The sequence below is a fragment of the Megalobrama amblycephala genome, linkage group LG10 (assembly GCF_018812025.1).
Source record: "Megalobrama amblycephala isolate DHTTF-2021 linkage group LG10, ASM1881202v1, whole genome shotgun sequence".
Classification (NCBI taxonomy): Eukaryota; Metazoa; Chordata; class Actinopteri; order Cypriniformes; family Xenocyprididae; genus Megalobrama; species Megalobrama amblycephala.
The window spans coordinates 20,293,192-20,311,455 of record NC_063053.1 but is presented as its reverse complement, the minus strand read 5'-3'; the positions used below and the strand labels follow the sequence as shown (position 1 = coordinate 20,311,455).

Sequence of the window (18,264 nt, the reverse complement as noted above, 5' to 3'; positions counted from 1 at the left end):
ATTTATCTACCTTGTGAGTTATTTAGCGCAGAAATTAATATTGGCCCAACCTCATGTGTAGGGTTGAATCTTCATGTCCTGGACTTTTACACCTGGGCTAAATGAAAAATAGACACATTCTGTGATTTAGCAACAGTTGATTTTGCCAAGACTAACAGATCACATTTTTGCCTTAATTCCTTCTGTGTTACAGCAAACCCAGAAAGCTGAAAGCTGGACTTGGATTTCATTCAGATTTCTGAGCGGCACATAGCAAGAAAATGCAGTAAATCTAGGCCGGAGTGGAAGGCCTGTTATTCCTCCCATCTCCAAAATAAATGAGATCACTAATTAATAGCAAGACGAACTTGTGTAAATCCTCTCTCATTGTTTTGCTTCAGAGAGAGAACAGCATGCACCTAAGCAACTTAGAGCCATGCCTACACACGCAATCTGAAAATGAGCTAGAGATTTGGAAGGAGAGATAAAAAGCGAAAGCAAGAAAGAGTGAGGAATTGCATGCACAGGAGAACATATCCAAACACAGTCTGATGCTAAAGTAAACAAACATGGCTTTAAAGGGTTAGTTCACCCAAAAATGAAAATTCTGTCATTTATTACTTACCCTCAAGCCGTTCCACACCCGTAAGACCTTCGTTAATCTTCGGAATGCAAATTAGGATATTTTTTGTTGAAATCTGATGGCTCAGTGAAGCCTGCATAGGGAGCAATGACATTTCCTCTCTCAAGATCCATAAAGGTACTAAAAACATATTTAAATCAGTTCATGTGAGTACAGTGGTTCAATATTAATATTATAAAGCGATGAGAATATTTTTGGTGTGCCAAAAAATAATAAAAATAACGAATTATATAGTGATGGCCGATTTCAAAACACTGCTTCAGGAAGCTTCAGAGCATTATGAATCAGTGTGTCGTTTGGCAGTTTGATCTGAATCATGATTCGACACAGAAGAATCATAACACTCCTAAGCTTCCTGAAGCAGTGTTTTGGATTTGGCCATCACTAAAGAAGTCAAAAATATTCTCGTTGCTTTATAATATTAATATTGAACCACTGTACTCACATAAACTGATTTAAATATGTTTTTAGTACATTAATGGATCTTAAGAGAGGAAATGTCATTGCTGGCTATGGAGGCCTCACTGAGCCATCGGATTTCAACAAAAATATCTTAATTTGTGTTCAGAAGATTAACGAAGGACTTACGGGTGTGGAACGGCATGAGGGTGAGTAATAAATGACATTAGTTTCATTTCTGGGTGAACTAACCCTTTAAGATCAAACATTGAAATTTATTAATGTTACCATGAACTGCATCAACACAACAGTATGCAAATTTTTTAACATGACCATTTTTAACATAACAGGAGAGCGGACCATTTTAGACCAGGTTTCAAGATGTCTCTTGAATTTCGATGGTTTCATGCTTTTGGCTACCAATAATAACTGTGGTCATCACAAACACAAACTATGTTTATTATCTTGTTTCATGGTGTTGTTCATGGTTACTGAGCATTAGGAGACATTATGCAATCTTTCCATGTTGGCATCTGCCTAATTTAACTGGCTGGATGAAATTGCGCCAAAATACTGCAGGTTTTGTTTGGATGCACAGCCTTTGATGTCAACAATAAAAGATGTGGAAAGAGTTTTCTTCTCCCTCTTAAAAGTTGAAACGTTTATTTATGTTGCCTGCTTATCGTACCCGTTCCTCATTATATGGTTAGTTGCTTTTTATGACTTACATTTAGCTTAGTTTTTTCCTTGCTTTCCTTGGACCTGTGATAAACCTTCAGGTTGCAGCCCACAGAACCGTTATCTTAATATACACAGCACTGGGCCCATCACAAAACTCTTTGCCTCAGAATCACAGATTTAGGCTTGGGCTACATGAAGTATGCAAAATCTGTCATCACCAAGGTTTGGCCTGGAGAAAAATGCATATACTGAAATTCAAATTATTTATAACATAATTATTATGTAAGGGGTTGTGCATCTCCTCTTGCCTTCAGGTAACAAAAACATTCCCATAGTGTTCTGTGGTGAATTTGCATATATGTTTGTAGTTGAAACTTTATTGCGGTGCATCTGCCAGATTCAGTGTTTACATAATTGAAATGTTAATCAATCCAATTGTACTTTACTGATTTGTATATTTGAGAATTTTAGGTTTTGAAGTTATGGTGACAAGACCTCTCCACCCAAATCCCTCATGTGGCTATGCGTGTGAATGCAAACTCCTTTACAATACAAGAATGATTGTCAGCAAAGATGGTTCCTTCAGAGCATGTGAAAGGTATAGTATATTAATATAAATTACACAAAAGAAATTAGTGCTTTTATTTAGCAAGGATGCATTAAATTGTTCAAAAGTGACAGTAAAGATGTTTTTCAATAAATATTTTTTATTTAGAAAAGAATTCTGAAAAAATCTTTCCACAAAATTTTAAGCAGCCCAACTAATAATAAGAAATGTTTCTTGTGCACCAAATTCTTGACACTAAAGACTGGGGCAATGGCTGCTGAAAATTCAGCTTTGCCATCACAGGAAAAAAAAAAAGTAAAATATGTTTTAAATTGTTAAAATACACAGATCAGGCATAACATTAGGATCACCTTCCTAATAGGCATGGACTCCACTAGACCCCTGAAGGTGTGCTGTGGTATCTGGCACCAAGATGTTAGCAGCAGATCCTTTAAGTCCTGTAAGTTGCGAGGTGGGCCCTCCATGAATCGGACTTGTTTGTTCAGCACATCCCACAGATGCTCGATTGGATTGAGATCTAGGGAATTTGGAGGCCAAATCAACACCTCAAACTCCTTGTTTTGCTCCTCAAACCATTTCTGAACCATTTTTGTTTTGTGGCAGGGCACATTATCCTGCTGAAAGAGGCCACAGCCATCAGGGAATACCGTTTCCATGAAAGGGTGTACATGGTCTGCAACAATGCTTAGGTAAGTGGTACATGTCAAAGTAACATCCACATGGATGGCAGGACCCAAGGTTTCCTAGCAGAACATTGCCCAAAGCATCACACTGCATCCGCCGGCTTGCCTTCTTCCCATAGTGCATCCTGGTGCCACGTGTTCCCCAGGTAAGTGACGCACATGCACCCGGCCATCCACGTGAAGTAAAAGAAAATGTGATTCATCAGACCAGGCCACCTTCTTCCATTGCTCCGTGGTCCAATTCTGATGCTCACGTGCCCACAAGTGATGAATATGAAAATATATTCACGCGTCCTGATTTTGCAGAGTTATCCATGTTTCTGGGTTGTTGATCCTAGAACAACATTCCTGTCTGAAAATGTAATCCAAACATATCACTACCCCTAAACCTAACCCTACTCATAAGTTATCCCTAAAATTAGAGAGAAATGATAGGTGAATAACACTGATTCTGAAACACCTAACCCTGGTTATCAGTCTAAACTTGACATAAACTGTACACGTCTTCCTCAGATCTGATTGGTTTATTGTAAAGTTGCTCCAGGATCAACAAAGATGTTTATCCAGGAACATGTTGCACTTAGTGAAATCAGGTTCTGCAATATATTCAGCTAATTGGTAAGCAAGAGTCTTCTTTCAAAAGCATAAACATAAAACATTAGAACATCATTATAAACGTTCAAATAAAATACTCTTTTCTGCAACTCAGTTCTGATGTGATAAATCAACTCTCATTTTGTGACCACAACTAATTGCTGCTTTGTCTTGGTTTGTTATTGCGTGTTAAGGAGTGCCGGCGCTGTTGTTCTGACCTGTGGTGAACTCTGGCTCACTCTGCTTGTTCCCAGGCAGTAGCAGCTGAAGTTTGGGGTCAGACTGACATCACAAATATCATAAAACTGTGTATGCCTTTCCTGTCTGAGGAATAGAACAGTCTGTTTGTCTGCCTATAAGTGTGTGTGTGGTCTCTGGAGCTTTGCTTAATGGAGCACAGTCTAAAGGGAGATTCAGAGCACTCATATTGTGTATTGAGAACTCAGCAGGCAGAGATGACCAGTGCAGGTGTTACTAAACACAGTGACACACTTTGAATACACGCTGTGGTGGAGAGTGAATGAATCTCAGAAAGTAAAGTAATATATCAAATTTGCGTAATTGCATAGGCGTATTTTATCCACGATTAATAGTAAGAACATCTGGGATAAAATGTGTGAGAAATTCATGTCAGATCAAAAACCCTCATTCCATTCCAAACTTGTATTAATTTCTTTCTTCTGCGGAACACCAAAGATGACATTTTGAAGAATGTTTTTGTTCATACAATGAAAGTCAACACTGAAAACAACATTGGACTTTGCAGATTTGTGCTCAACCAAAGATGATTAATTGAATCAGTGTCTCATAAAACACAAATTAAATTCTGTTATATAAGAGTGCATTGATGCAGTTCAATTCTATTTAAAGACATTTAAATATTTACACTGTCTTTTCGTCTCTTGCTGTGCGAATGGAAAGACCAACTGGTTCAAACATCACTTAAACCACTTCACATAACAAATGATCAGATGAATGACCTACAAAAACATGACATGTGCCAGAGTCTTTAAAATCTTTACCAGAAACAAAGATGCAAGGTAATGTACACACTAAAGCAACACACAACACATGACATGCCTGTGTGCTCATGAGCCCTCTCAGAGTAAAAAGTGCTGACACAGATAAATGGAGGACATTCAAATCAAACTACTGTGTATATGACTAATGATCCATTAATGAGGACCTACTCTTTTGTAAACATACACAGAGCCAGCGTCTTTAAAATCTTTAACACATGTGAATGCTCTGGCTGTTGCCGGGCCAATAACATGCTCTCTGATTGGTGTGTAACACATTCTTCAGCCAATCGCATTTTACGGTATTGCATCTGTGGTTGCTAAACTAAAATCATTTGTAAAATGAGCATTGAGGAAAATTTTATTGCTTAGATGTTTCCTCCTTTCATATTTCAGGAGACTTAATGGACTCTCAGTTATATTTCATTTAAGGATAGACTTTGTCTTAGGTGTTTCACCTATAAGGAGAAATAATCACTCATATGAGGCAACTAGTACAGAGATTTGTGCAGATTACATTGGCCTTGGAAAAATGTTGGGAAATGTTCAAGTTTGGCATTGTTAAGGTCTGAAACTCTAGAGGAGACGCAAGCATCCATTTTCTCCCCATTTAATCTCATTGGTCTAGGACAAAGGTGTCAAATTCAGTTCCAGGACGGCCACTGTCCTGCAGAGTTTAGCTCCAACCCTAATTAAACACACCTGAACCAGCTAATAATAGTCGTCAGGATTACTAGAAACTTCCAAGCAGGTGTTTTGGAGCTGGTTGTGGCTACAATCTGCAGGACAGCGGCCCTTCAGGAGCAGAGTTTGACACATGTGGTCTAGGAGATACAACTGATATGATTTTTCAGAAAACAAGATTTATTATCTCTAGTCATTTACTTTTGTATCTTGATTTAAGAATGTTTAGATATTTGTACTGGAAAAACGACAAAAAATACTAAGTACAAAATAGCATTTTTTGAAGTATATTAAAGAGATCTTATCTGTGATTTTTCGTTCCTTTAAGTTGAGCCAATGTTGTTCTGTTGTGGATTGATAAACATCTTGAAGACATTTTATGACTGTCTCTGTAGCCTAGGAGATACTTTAAGCTTCTTCTGGAAATCTTGACAAAATACAATGGTTTTGTTAAAGCGATCCTTTAGACCAGATTTCATATGCTGATGAAGGGTCGCATTCTTCCGTTCTCTTTCATTTTGAACAAGACCAGACAACAATGCATCCCTCATGTCTCGTTTTGAATAAAACATATTGAAATGACAGTGTCCGTGCCCACAGTCCCGCCTCTTTTCTAAGTTTAGCAGCTCTGAGAAGACTTAAGCGCACAAAATGAAGTCATTTCTTAATTTATGAGCTCCTCCTGTCAGATCCATGTGTTTTGAGTTGTGCTTGGAAGCCATCTTGTGAATTCCTCTCTGGTAATGGGGATTAGGAGGGCACAGCTAATGTAAACAATGCCTAAATTCTTCCATCTGATGTTGCAGTTTATCTCCGATAGAATGAAACACTGACCCTCTGCGAGCTTAGCAACCGATGAATACAGCGATCACCACATGGTCGTTTTGCTGTCACCCTTTTTCTACTAAACTATCTGTTGTAATTGAACAAAAATGTCAATCTGGTAATGGTTCAAAACAGAGCTGTTTGTAATGGAAACGAAGCAGCATTCTTCCATTAAATATTTGAATACACAAGCAATGAGCACTTTGGAAACTCAACAAAATGCCACAGTGAGATAAACAGATGATGTTTCCTGCGAGATCGAGAATGAGCTCTTCCAATCGCTGAGAAGAAGTGATGAATTGTTCGGCTTTCATTTCTTCAACATGGTTTGACAGCTGCGCTCTTTTCATCTCCACACTTCTGCATCTAAATGGTGGAGTTTGATGCTCTCGCCAGGTGTTTGACTTACTGTCCAGCTCTCCATGGGCAATTTTCCGCATTATTGTAATCAATGAGATAATTGAGGAGGCTGAGATGTTTGCCCTGTCTGCAAATAGCCCCAATCAATGGCTGCGCTTCAATTGGGCCAATTAAAGAAATTGTGGTAACATGAGACAGATGGAGTGGGTGCTTAGAGACTGGGCTCCTCAGCATCCCCACAGTTGTTTTTGTCCGTTTCGAGGTAAAGAATCAAGTTTAACTTCTGACTACTTGGAGTTCTTGAACCAATCTCCCCAACGGATGTCTTTGACTACACATCTTTCTGTATACCTGTTATGTTTGTTTTTATAACATTTTGTCTGTCTTTACTATTCATTTGTTCTCAAAAGCTCAGATGACTGATTGGATCTTTCAGTGGCGTTGGCTGAAGGTGAAGCCGTTCTCTTGTACACCCTCAGAGGGATGTAGCTCCCAAAAAAAACAAAAGTAAGAGAAAGCAGTGATTGGATTATGCGAGTGTTAAATCACACCACAAATCCACAAGAAGATTGTTACAAAAATAAGATACAATTTCTGCTTGTTGATCTGTAGTTTGTGTTTGCATTCCAGTTCATATCACCTGTCGAAATGTGCATGTGTCCTTGATGTTCAGGGTTTCAACAGCGGTCTGCTCCTGTGATCCTCTGATCGGGGAATTCTGTTTGAACTCATTTTACCACAGGAATTGCCAGGGATCTGTGGTTGGACTGGACTCATCCGCAGTGTGTAAAATAATCTGACACTCCAGGATTCCAGAGCTGGTAGCGGTTTGGTGGGGAACGCTTAATGTTAAACACTATCATTTGAAAGAATGTTGAGGAGCACATGCTACTAGGTTATATTAGAAATTGGACTGGCAATTAATTATTATTATTTTTATTTATTTAATTACATGATGTGCTGATTGATAAATGCAAATTATTATTTTTTTTATCTTTGGCCGATACTTTGTATTCACTTATTTTTTTACTTTGAGTTACTTATAAGACTTATGTTTAGGAAGAAAACCTCCTTCCATCCATTCTCCAAACCACTTATCCTCTGTAGGGTCGCAGGGAAGAGGAAAACAGTTCTTTTAAAAACAGACTCTTAGTGAGTGTGGTTTGGCGAGGCAGTATCGTTCATGATTTTTATTTTAAATGTTATGTTAATTAGTTATTCATTTATTCATTCACTGGTAATTGACATCTTGCATTGATAGCTAGTCGGTAAAGAAGTCCTGGCAGAAAAAAAAAAAATGCATGAAATGGTTGAAACCAAAACAAAGGGGGAGATATTTTTGATGACAGTTCTAGTAATAATTAATGCCATCTGTCAAACTCGGCTCATGGGCTTTTGATGAACACTTGTTAGCGCTCACTAGAGCTGTTCATAGAGGTCCTCAGGTGGTCATGTTACCTGATATCAGTCTTTAAATTTTCGCGGATATACAATTTCATTGTGTATTAAGGTGGTATCCTTTCTTCCCCATGCTTCCTTAATTTGACTGCTGATCCCACTGAAGATTCACTGGTTAAATTCAAGGCGTTCCTACAGTTTTCATTATAACTGTTTCATAACGAAGTGCTTGCTGATTTATGTCATTCTGGGGAAACATGTGAAACGCCGCTTTGCTTCTATTCTCCTTTGAGTGAAGATCCGTTCCATAATTTCAAACAGAGCTGAATTTATACTCTAGAAGAACACCATAAGTATATTTACAGCCTAAAATGTCTATGAAAAGCTTATTTAGAACATACAGTGGCCCCAAAATACATTTTTGGACACTTATGTCATGCTTTAAAAAATGTATGAACTTTGTTGCATTAAATTAATAAAATATAAAACCATACGGAATTTGCAAAAAAGAAAAAGAAAAAAAAAGTTTTCTCAGAACTAGCTTCACTTTTCTGAGCCATTTTTGCAATTACTTTTAATCAGCAGGTCCCAAGGTCCCATTTTAGTGGATGTATGAAGTCAGTTCCTCTCGAGTTCACACAGGTGTCCTAGCAGAATAACCACCGGAGTAGTTCATCACATTAACTTTGAACATGTTCCACTAACATCTGACGATCAGAAAGTGTCTTCATTTGGAATGATCTATTGAAGGCTAACAAACTTCTTTTTGCGAAATGTTTTTCTTGTATTCTTTTATTACATACTTATGATATATTGCTTTTTAACGAATGCCACTTGGTTAAAGAGTTTCATACAATTATAAATGTGGCAAAAGTGTCCAAATAATTTGTATTTATATAAATAAGACCGTGAGAACATGGACTCAGAAGTGCCCTCAGCAACATGCTGGCTTTCCTCTACTGTGCTGTTTTTCATGAGGTATGCAGTCCTCCTCTTTTGAACTCTAAAGAGTTCTAATAGCCGTCTTGATCTTCCCTTTTTCTAAGAAAGAAATGTTTGAAAACTTTTCCAGCCTGAAAATACTGCTCTGTGACCCTTAAAGTAGGTCTAGTCTCAAAACTAGAAGCAGCTTAACTGCTACTTGACACCCTGAGTAATAATATGAGAATATGGATGAGTGAATAAAACCGTTGGGGGGTTTGCTCTAAGACTCAGGCCCAGCTGTGGTTAGAGGAATCTGCTAGTGTAAATGATTTGCTGTCCTATCCCACACATGAGATAAATGCATTCATTAGACATAGCAAACTGTGCAATGTAGGGTGCCTTGGTCTGGCTTTGGGCCATAGGCTTTAGGGAGAGACAAACAGAAGTTGTCCGGCCAAAACAGAAGCTTCATCACCCAAAGGCATGCTCAGTGCTCTCACAGACAGCGTGCTCCATTCACCGGACATTCTTCTGTTCACAATCAATCTCACACCCTGTAGGAAAATTAGCAAGGCTGCACGTCGTGAGAATGGACAGCTGCAGGCAGCCGCATGGAAATGAATAAGAAGGAAGATCCCAGGAAGCACGAGAGAGCTCCGATGGAAAGAGAGAGCAATCGGTCTGTGGTTTTATTTATTCATTTATTTATTTTAAATCCAAGCAAACACTCCACTGTTACATAAGTAATTTATTATAGCTGTCAAGTTGAGGGATTTTTTTTCTCACACACGTAGTGAAATATTTATTTGTAATAGCTGAACTTTTTTTAAAAAGCCTTAAATTACATAACTTAACTACATGTGTTTGTCTTGATTTCTCTTAGAAATATGACTAAAACATGCTTCATATTTTTTTATGTTGCTTTTGTTGCAGCCCTACTTAGAAACCCTCTGAGTTACAGCACTGTGACGTTTGAGGATTTAAAAGGTTTTACACAAAACCAAAAAGTTTTTGTGGGCAAATATCTCTAAACTCATTTCCAAATGTGATGAATGAGACAGGACAGATAGCTATTACATCACCAGCTGGTGTCAGTGCGGAATCCCTACGGACGTTCTGTGGAAAACGTTTGCATTTGTTTTGTGTTGATTATCATCTCGCCGAGCACGCCGTGCCTGCGCTTGCTTGGCCGCTGCAGGTGGTAGGCCCCTCTTGGCATGGCTCTGAGATGCTGGGCTCAGTTAACGTAAAGGCTGAAGCATGCGTGTGAAAATGATCTGCTGGAGAATGTGGCCAGCCCCACTGCACCAGCTGTCTGCTGCTTTAGTCTCCATCACAGTGTGGAAAGCAACGCTGTGCTGTTCGTGGGTGGAACTTGTGCTTTCTTCTAAAATGAGTGAGTTTGCTGTGGGACCTGATTGGAATTGCACACGTTTTTCTTTTTCTTTTTTTAAGGCTGTGAGATATCTCCTAGAAAGTTTTCCCTAAATGAACTGAAAAAATCTGACATGAGTTGTCTGGAAAGACTATAGTCCTGGTTATCTAAAAAACCCTAAATAATGTTTTTTTTTTTTTTTTTTTTTACATGTAATTTGAATGTAAATTGTCAATTTGTATTGTGCTAGCTAGTAAAAATAAATTAGCATTTTGCAAATAGGTTGGGCACAGACATATTTTAAAGGAACCACATTTGTGCCAAATGTTTGGTATGCAAAATACATGCTTCTCTTATCAGTGCCAGCAAGTATGAAAGTTTGATTTCTATAAGTAGTCTATATATGTAAAATAAATAAATTAATTAATTAAAAAAACTACATCACATTATATTGTTTTAAAGGTGCCCTAGATTCAAAATTTGAATTTACCTTGGCATAGTTAAATAACAAGAGTTCAGTACATGGAAAAGACATACAGTGAGTCTCAAACCCCATTGTTTCCTCCTTCTTATATAAATCTCATTTGTTTAAACGACCTCCGAAGAACAGGCGAATCTCAACATAACACCAACTGTTACGTAACAGTCGGGGTGTACACCCCAATATTTGCATAATGCCAGCCCATGTTCCCAACATTATGAAAGGGATTACACAAGGGTAGCCAGTTAACGTCTGGAGCTGCACACAGCCAAATCATCAGACTAGGTAAGCAAGAACAACAGCGAAAAATGGCAGATGGAGCAATAATAACTGACATGATCCATGATAGCATGATATTTTTACTGATATTTGTAAATTGTCTTTCTAAATGTTTCGTTAGCATGTTGCTAATGTACTGTTAAATGAGGTTAAAGTTACCATTGTTTATTACTGTATTCACGGAGACAAGAGCCGTCGCTATTTTCATTTTTTAAACACTTGCAGTCTGTATAATGCATAAACACAACTTCATTCTTTATAAATCTCTCCAACAGTGTAGCATTAGCCGTTAGCCACGGAGGACAGCCTCAAATTCACTCAGAATAAAACTTTAACATCCAAATAAATACTTTACTCACATAATTCGAAGCATGCATACAGCATGCATGATGAACATCTTGTAAAGATCCATTTGAGGGTTATATTAGCTGTGTGAACTTTGTAAATGCGCTGTAATATAGTCGACAGCTCATGTGGAAGGGAGCACGCTATTTAAGGGTGCGGTGCCGAGTGTAAATCAGTGCATTGTTAATGATGCCCCAAAATAGGCAGTTAAAAAAATTTATTAAAAAAAATCTATGGGGTATTTTAAGCTGAAACTTCACAGACACATTCAGGAGACACCTTAGACTTATATTACATCTTGTGAAAAAGCATTCTTGGGCACCTTTAATGTGTTTGTTTTACATTTCAGAGCTATTGTGGGGTGATATCACCAGAACTGGCATATCAGAAATAAAAAACTATGGCACTATTTACAAGTTTAAAGGGATATAGTTCACCCAAAAATAACGTTTCTGTCATCATTTTCTCACCTTCATATTGTTCCAAACCAGTAAGACTTTCGTACTTCTTCTAAACACAGACGAAGATCTTTTTGATGAAATCTGAGAGCTTTCTGTCCCTCCATAGACAGCAATGCATCTACCACTTTGATGCTTCAAAAAGTTCATAAAGAGATCGTAAAACTAATCCATATGAATTGAGTGGTTTAGTCCAAATTTTCTGAAGAGACTTGATTGCTTTATATGATGAACAGATTGAATTTAGGCTTCTATTCACATATACAGTATAAACATTCATCAACTCACGCATCAGTTGTGGTAAACAGAAGCTCAAGCATGTTCGCTTGACATGCTAGAACCAATGAGGTTCATTCTCATGTGTTACGCAGTACGTTTGAGCTTCCGCAGGAACCAATGAGGTTTATCCTTGTGTTGCGCAGCACGTTTGAGCTTCCGCAAGAGTTTTGTTCTCGCGCGTCCAGCAGGTTTGGTTGAGCTTCGCTTTATGTTCACTGATCAATGTTTATATGTGAATAAAAGCCTAAATTTAATCTGCTCATCATATAAAACGATTGAGGCTCTTCGGATAATTCCTAAACCGTTCAATTCATATGGATTAGTTTTACCATCTCTTCATAAACTTTTCGAAGCGTCAAAGCGGTAGTTGCGTAGAATGTCATGGAGGAACAGAAATCTCTCAGATTTCATCAAAAAGATCTTCATTTGTGTTCTGAAAATGAAAGAAACGGGTTTGGAATGACATGAGGGTGAGTAATTAATGACAGAATTTTTGTTTTGCGTGAACTATCCCTTTAAGAAATTGCACCATAGAATTAGGAATTTAAATTAAACTGCAGATCATTAGCACTGTTTAACATAGATTGAGAGATAGAGAATTTAGGCTCCGTTCAAAAGTTTGAGTTCTGTCTATTTTATTTTATTTTATTTTACAGATTTTTAATGTTTTTGAATAGAAGTCTGTTATGCTCACCAAAACTGTATTTCATAAATATTATTACAATTTAAAATATAGAATTTTTTTTTTTTGCTTGTTTGTTTGTTAAATAAGTTTATAGAAGCGTTTGTGTCTCTAAGGCCAAAAAGAGGCCAATGGGCATTGATGCATATTAGGTTTCAGCACCGCAGACAGCACTAAGTAGGACTTCTTTATTGCATATGTGGATCGAAACTCTTAGACAGGTAAGTTTCCTATTAAGATTTGTGTTAGTCTTACACAGCGGTATTTATACTGAGAACAACATGGAGAGACGCAGAGTATAATAACAGAGGTGATTTTCCAGCTCCCATCTGGATAGCGCTTCCTGAGAAACGACCTGAACGACAACAGCAGTGATTCGTGAAGAGAAGCGAGCGCCGCTCACGACGCAATCTTGAACTTGTTTCCCGTCTCCCACGGGAAGTCCGCAGTGGATTTTGCTGCTTTTCTCTCACTGATGGGCCTGTCCTACGGTTAGGCAGCATGCAAAAGCCAAATTTTAACTGAAATCCCCAAGATGCAGGCCCTTCTTTACAACCCAGCACTGCTCTACTGAGAATCCAGCAGTTTTATGAATTAGTCAAATAAGTGTGGAGCCAGGACTTATTGCAGTATGATATTCTTGAATTTGACTCAGGAGGACGGTTCATGTCCACTAGACTCATCTCCACTTTAAGACTTACTTTGACTCTGACTTAATCTTTTGGGGGCTCATGGGGGTGTTCTCTGGTTTACCGCATGAAGGATGTGTGGATCAGAATGCGCACGATGAAGCACATTATCATACTGGGCTAAATGATAGAACCCTGAAGTTTTCCAACAGCTCTCGTTGCATCGTACTTTTCTATTGACAGAGCACATCATATTTCTTCTGCCTATCCAATTACTTCACATTTGAGCATCATAAATACTGTGGAAGAGAGACCGAGGGAGGAAACTTTGAAGGCCCATTGTTCCTGCGTTCTGGCGTGGATCAAACTTCCCCTACCAAATCTTAATCTAAGCAGTTATAAGTGACAGACTGGCTTCAGATTAGCAACACGGGGCAAATTTTGCCAACAGCTCTGATGGAGGAAAGGAAACTGCTGAGCTCGTAAGTCATCCGAAGAGTATTCCAGACAAACGCTTTATCTGACACTCAGAGAAGTACTGAAACATGTGTCTCGAGCGCAGGCAAGAGTTTTGACTTTAAGGGTCCCTGTACATGGAAAGTTTATTTCTGCATCGTGTGTCAATCTTTAGATTTATTACGTATGGCTAATTGATTTTATTGCAGGAAAGAGGAAAAACTGCCCACATGCATATGTTTAATGCATAAGCCGGTCTTGACGTGAACGCACTTTTACTGGCAGTGACACGTTCATGCTAATTCTCTGAATCAGTCAGAGCTTCTGAAGCTCTCAATGGGGACTCAAAAATACCACACCAAATTGAATGAATTTTAAATTTGCCATACCGTAGTACTGAGATCCATGTGGAATATTTGAAATATGTTAAGATGAGCATGGTTCATAACTCACGGTGAAATATGGGGATGATGATCCGTGCAGGTTTAGCTGTGCTAAAGAAGCCCTTGTCTCAGAAACTGCACGTGGACAATGTGTTGAAATTGTGGGATATGCGATTAGGAAATGGATTTGAAAAGGCCTGACCGAATGGATTGGTTCTGCTGGACGTGCGTCCCATTTGCTCCTGGTCCGAAGCAGCATATGCTGTACAGCTCAGTGTATCAGACGAAACCTGTATGCCACCGCAAAATACTGCCTGTGGCCGTATTTGTGTCAAAGAAGTTTACACTGGGCTTTATAAATGAAACTATATGTGAGTCTGACTAAACATTCTTTAATTCAAGGAATGAATGTGCATTGGGTATGGTCTCATGGGTAAGGATCATAATGATTTTAAATTTGGTTCAATTGTAAATTGTTTTTGATCATTATAATTATCCAAACAGTTTGATTTAAATGTCATATGAAACTTTTTTTATTGTTTTCCCCTGAGGTCCATTTATAATGTTTTTAAAGTTGTTTGTGCATATGTGCTACAAAAGTCCATTTTTTTCTTGAGCATTTTTTCCACCTTTTCTCATATGCTTAGAATTAAACAAGCTGTTCTGTGCTGCTGTGCCTTTGAGATCCTTTGCATGTGAACTGAGATACAGTGGTTTGCTGCCAGGAACAGCACAAGATTTGTCAAATTTTACTCTTATATTTTGTTTTGTTGTCTCATATCTCTTTGTTCTTTCTGCAGATTATATCATTACACCAATAAGTGGCAACAAGTGACTGTCTTTATGAGTGAGTCATTGAATCATTTATTCAACCAATTTTTTCAACAACATTTGATTCATTCATGAACAAAACAAGTGACAAGTCTTTATGAGTGAGGCTGCATTCCGCTTTTCTTTTTTTATGCCCTTCCCTTTCTAAATTCTCTCCATGTCGTTGACTCAGATGAATGTCATTGCTTACATTGCACCAGTGCCCACAACTTGTGTAATCCGTACAGTGGGTTGAATCGGAATGTCTCAAGCCCTTGATCACTTGGAATCTGCTAAGGAGCTGATTTATTTTTTCCCTTTGTGAGACGTTCCCTTTGTTTAAACACAAGATGTTTAAAACTGCTTTGGCTGTTTTTGTTGTCGAAGCAAAAATAGACAAAGTAACTGACAATATTTAGTTTCAAATGTAGATTACTCAATATTAAGTCCTCATTTATTAAATCTTCAAAAATAAGTATGCTAAATAGGTGTTTTTGTAGCTTAGTTTCAGTTAATGCCTTATATATATATATATATATATATATATATATATACATAATCCATTGATATTATCCATTTTGATGACAGAAAAAAAAAAAAACTGTGTCCCACGCCACACCTCAGCTCATATCAGACGCCACCCTGACACCTGTCAATCATGGAGTCTGATTTTGTGCTCTTTGGTTCATCAGGGTGTGACTCTCCCCCGTAAAACGCACACCGTGTGATGCACAACTTCCCTTTCCTGCCGACACACAGCTGCGTGTCTGAGGCTTGGCGCTCTGCTCTCGTAAATCAAGGCTTTCTGCAGCAGCAGGATCCAATCAGGCCCAGGTGGAGGCCCAGGGGGCAGCTCGGGGGCCAGGCCTGGGGAATACAAGCTCTGTGCTGGACACCAGAAGAGACTAAAGGCCCAGAACAGGAGAAAGTGCGGACGACCCGACCTGGAACCCTGAGGGATGCCAACACGCTGAAAGATCTTGGGGAAGATCCATCACATCCACTACTAACCTAAAGTTTCCCTTTTACTCTTTCACAAACTCACACACACATTTTTGTGCTCTTTCTTTCTCGGTGATGTGCCCATACATACTTCTTTCAACAACTTATCCCCCAAATACACACAGACATACCCACAGCCCTCTGTTGGTGTCTCCTCACAGGAGAGAGGGTTTGCGAGGGAGGGGTGAAGGAGGGATGTTGATGAAAAGTGGCACAGGCCCACGGAATGTGATCAGGCCTCCACATCTGCAGGAAAGACGAAACCGGCCTCCCAATTTTACAATGATGATGTCAGCCTGCCTACATGACAGTGTGTGGCTGAGGTGCCAAGTTTCTCCTCTTTCGCTTTGTTTTTTTTTTTTTTTCCTTTTTCCTTCTCTACCCCTTTTTTTTTTGCTGTCTTTTCTGCTCTCTGTGCTTTTTTTTTTTTTTTTTTTTTTTTTTTTTAACCAAACCCCCTTCCTTTTTTTGTTTTTGTCATTTTTCCTTCTGTTCACAGAAAAGCCTAGTTTTATGTTTTATAGCATGTAACTCTCATGGGACAGTATTAACCATGCTTTCAAATGGGGCGAACTGAGAGCTGGTAATTTCTAATTTCAGAAAGGACTACTCATATACTGTGTTTTTGGACTGTAATCAGCTCATCTTTATGATTAGCAGCACCGCTGACCTCAGAGTCTGATTGAAACAAAACTTCACAGGTGTAATATGTTTCACATTCTGTTTTTCTGTATTCAGAAATAGACATTGTAGTGGCTGTATACAAGAGCCAATTATATCCTAAATTATGTACAGTGACTAATGTGAAGAGAACACGAATATTCTTTACTGTATTTGTGTTCTGTACTAGGATATATGCCCATTTTGAATGTACTTCTCCATTATTTTATTATTGATTCCAGAATCAAGAGGAAATTAACACAAATATCTCTTAATTGAAATTCTTTTTTTTTTTTTTTATGCTTTCTGCAGGCAGTAAAGGTGCATTGTTAATTACAGGACTCAAATAAAACAAAAACAAAAAAGTCATTCAAAAAGTTTTTTGAATAAGGCACAATCTATTGAGAGCAAATTTTGCATGCTAAAAAAGAATGAATATTACTTATTTAAAATACTTAAACTACAGTTTAGAAGTTTGGAAGTCAAGATTTTTAAATCTTTTCAAAAGAAGTCTCACCAAGGCTGCATTTATTTGATCAAAAATACAGTAAAAACAGTGATACTGTAAAATATTTCAACAATTTAAAGTCCCCCAGTGGTGAAAATCAAGTTTTTAATGTTGTTTATATGTCTATGTGGTGTTTTTAATATGCTTTAAGAAAAAACATGTGCAAATTCAGAAGTCAACATCATTGCTGAGTATTTTCTATTTAAAACTGCAGTGAAAAAAAGATTTTTGAAAGGTTTGAAATCGCTGGTGTTTCTGACGTCACAAACTACCTTGTAACCAATCACATCAACGTGCCGGCGGCTTTAGCATTAACCATGTCCGCTCAGAAGTCTCAAGAGAATACATCCCGATATATTTTTCTGTTGATATAAAAAATTGGGTAGATTTGGCAATATGGTGGGTGTATGATTTATGAAATTATGTTATGATGAACTATATGCCTTTCTCCACTGACGTTCTGAGTTATTCAAAGCGTTTCTAAGGATACTGATTGTTAGAAGGCAGCTGTCTGACTTGTGAATGTGAACATGGTTTGTGTAACATTAGCTGTTTGATAATGTAGTCAAGCAAAAGGCTAATCATGTGTCTGGCGTTGTAAAAAGCGATACTATTGTACAGCATTTTCCTCAGTAAGTTCACCGAGTGGATTTCTTGAGCTTGTGCAAGTGAGTGGAGGCGGGGCTAATTAGCATATTCATAGATCTGTGTATATTAAATAAGTTACATTCAAGCTATTTTAAGGCATGAAGAATTTTTTTTCACAGGAATTTTTTTTTTTAAAATATGATCAAAGAGGCGTTTTAAGGGATACATATATTGATACAACTGTGTTTTATTTTAATATCTATAAAATGTAATTTATTCCTGTGATGGCAAAGCTGAATTTTCGGCATCATTACTCCAGTCTTCAGTGTCACATGATCCTTCAGAAATCATTCAAATATGATGATTTGGTGCTTAAAGTTGCTACAGAGGATGTTTTGTTTTATACATTTTTGCAATATTACTTGAAACTGTCTTTACTAACTGATAAAAGACTATTTATTAGGTGCACTGAAAGGAATATTATTAATATACATCATCTGTGCACGAGGTAGGGCCTTAAAAACATCAGCCAATCGTTTACGCGATCATCATGTAAACGATTGGCCCTCTGG

The 18,264-nt window shown here is 38.0% G+C and overlaps 2 long non-coding RNA genes across 3 annotated transcripts in view; both read left to right on the top strand.

Annotated features, from left to right (window-relative positions):
- LOC125277087 overlaps positions 1-2,934 on the top strand; it is a 31,522-nt gene extending 28,588 nt beyond the window's left edge. Inside the window, exons 2-3 of the long non-coding RNA XR_007186810.1 lie at positions 2,174-2,300; positions 2,874-2,934. This is a non-coding gene — a long non-coding RNA (uncharacterized LOC125277087). The remainder of the gene's footprint in view (positions 1-2,173; positions 2,301-2,873) is intronic.
- A 504-nt stretch (positions 2,935-3,438) lies between these two features.
- LOC125277085 lies at positions 3,439-17,593 on the top strand. Of its 2 annotated transcripts, XR_007186808.1 has the most exons (5): positions 3,439-6,697; positions 6,846-6,942; positions 7,066-9,436; positions 14,925-14,971; positions 15,627-17,593. It is a non-coding gene; the product is annotated as an uncharacterized LOC125277085 (long non-coding RNA). The 2 variants fall into 2 exon arrangements; XR_007186809.1 differs by having other exon boundaries at positions 3,439-6,942.
- Positions 17,594-18,264: the final 671 nt, after the last annotated feature.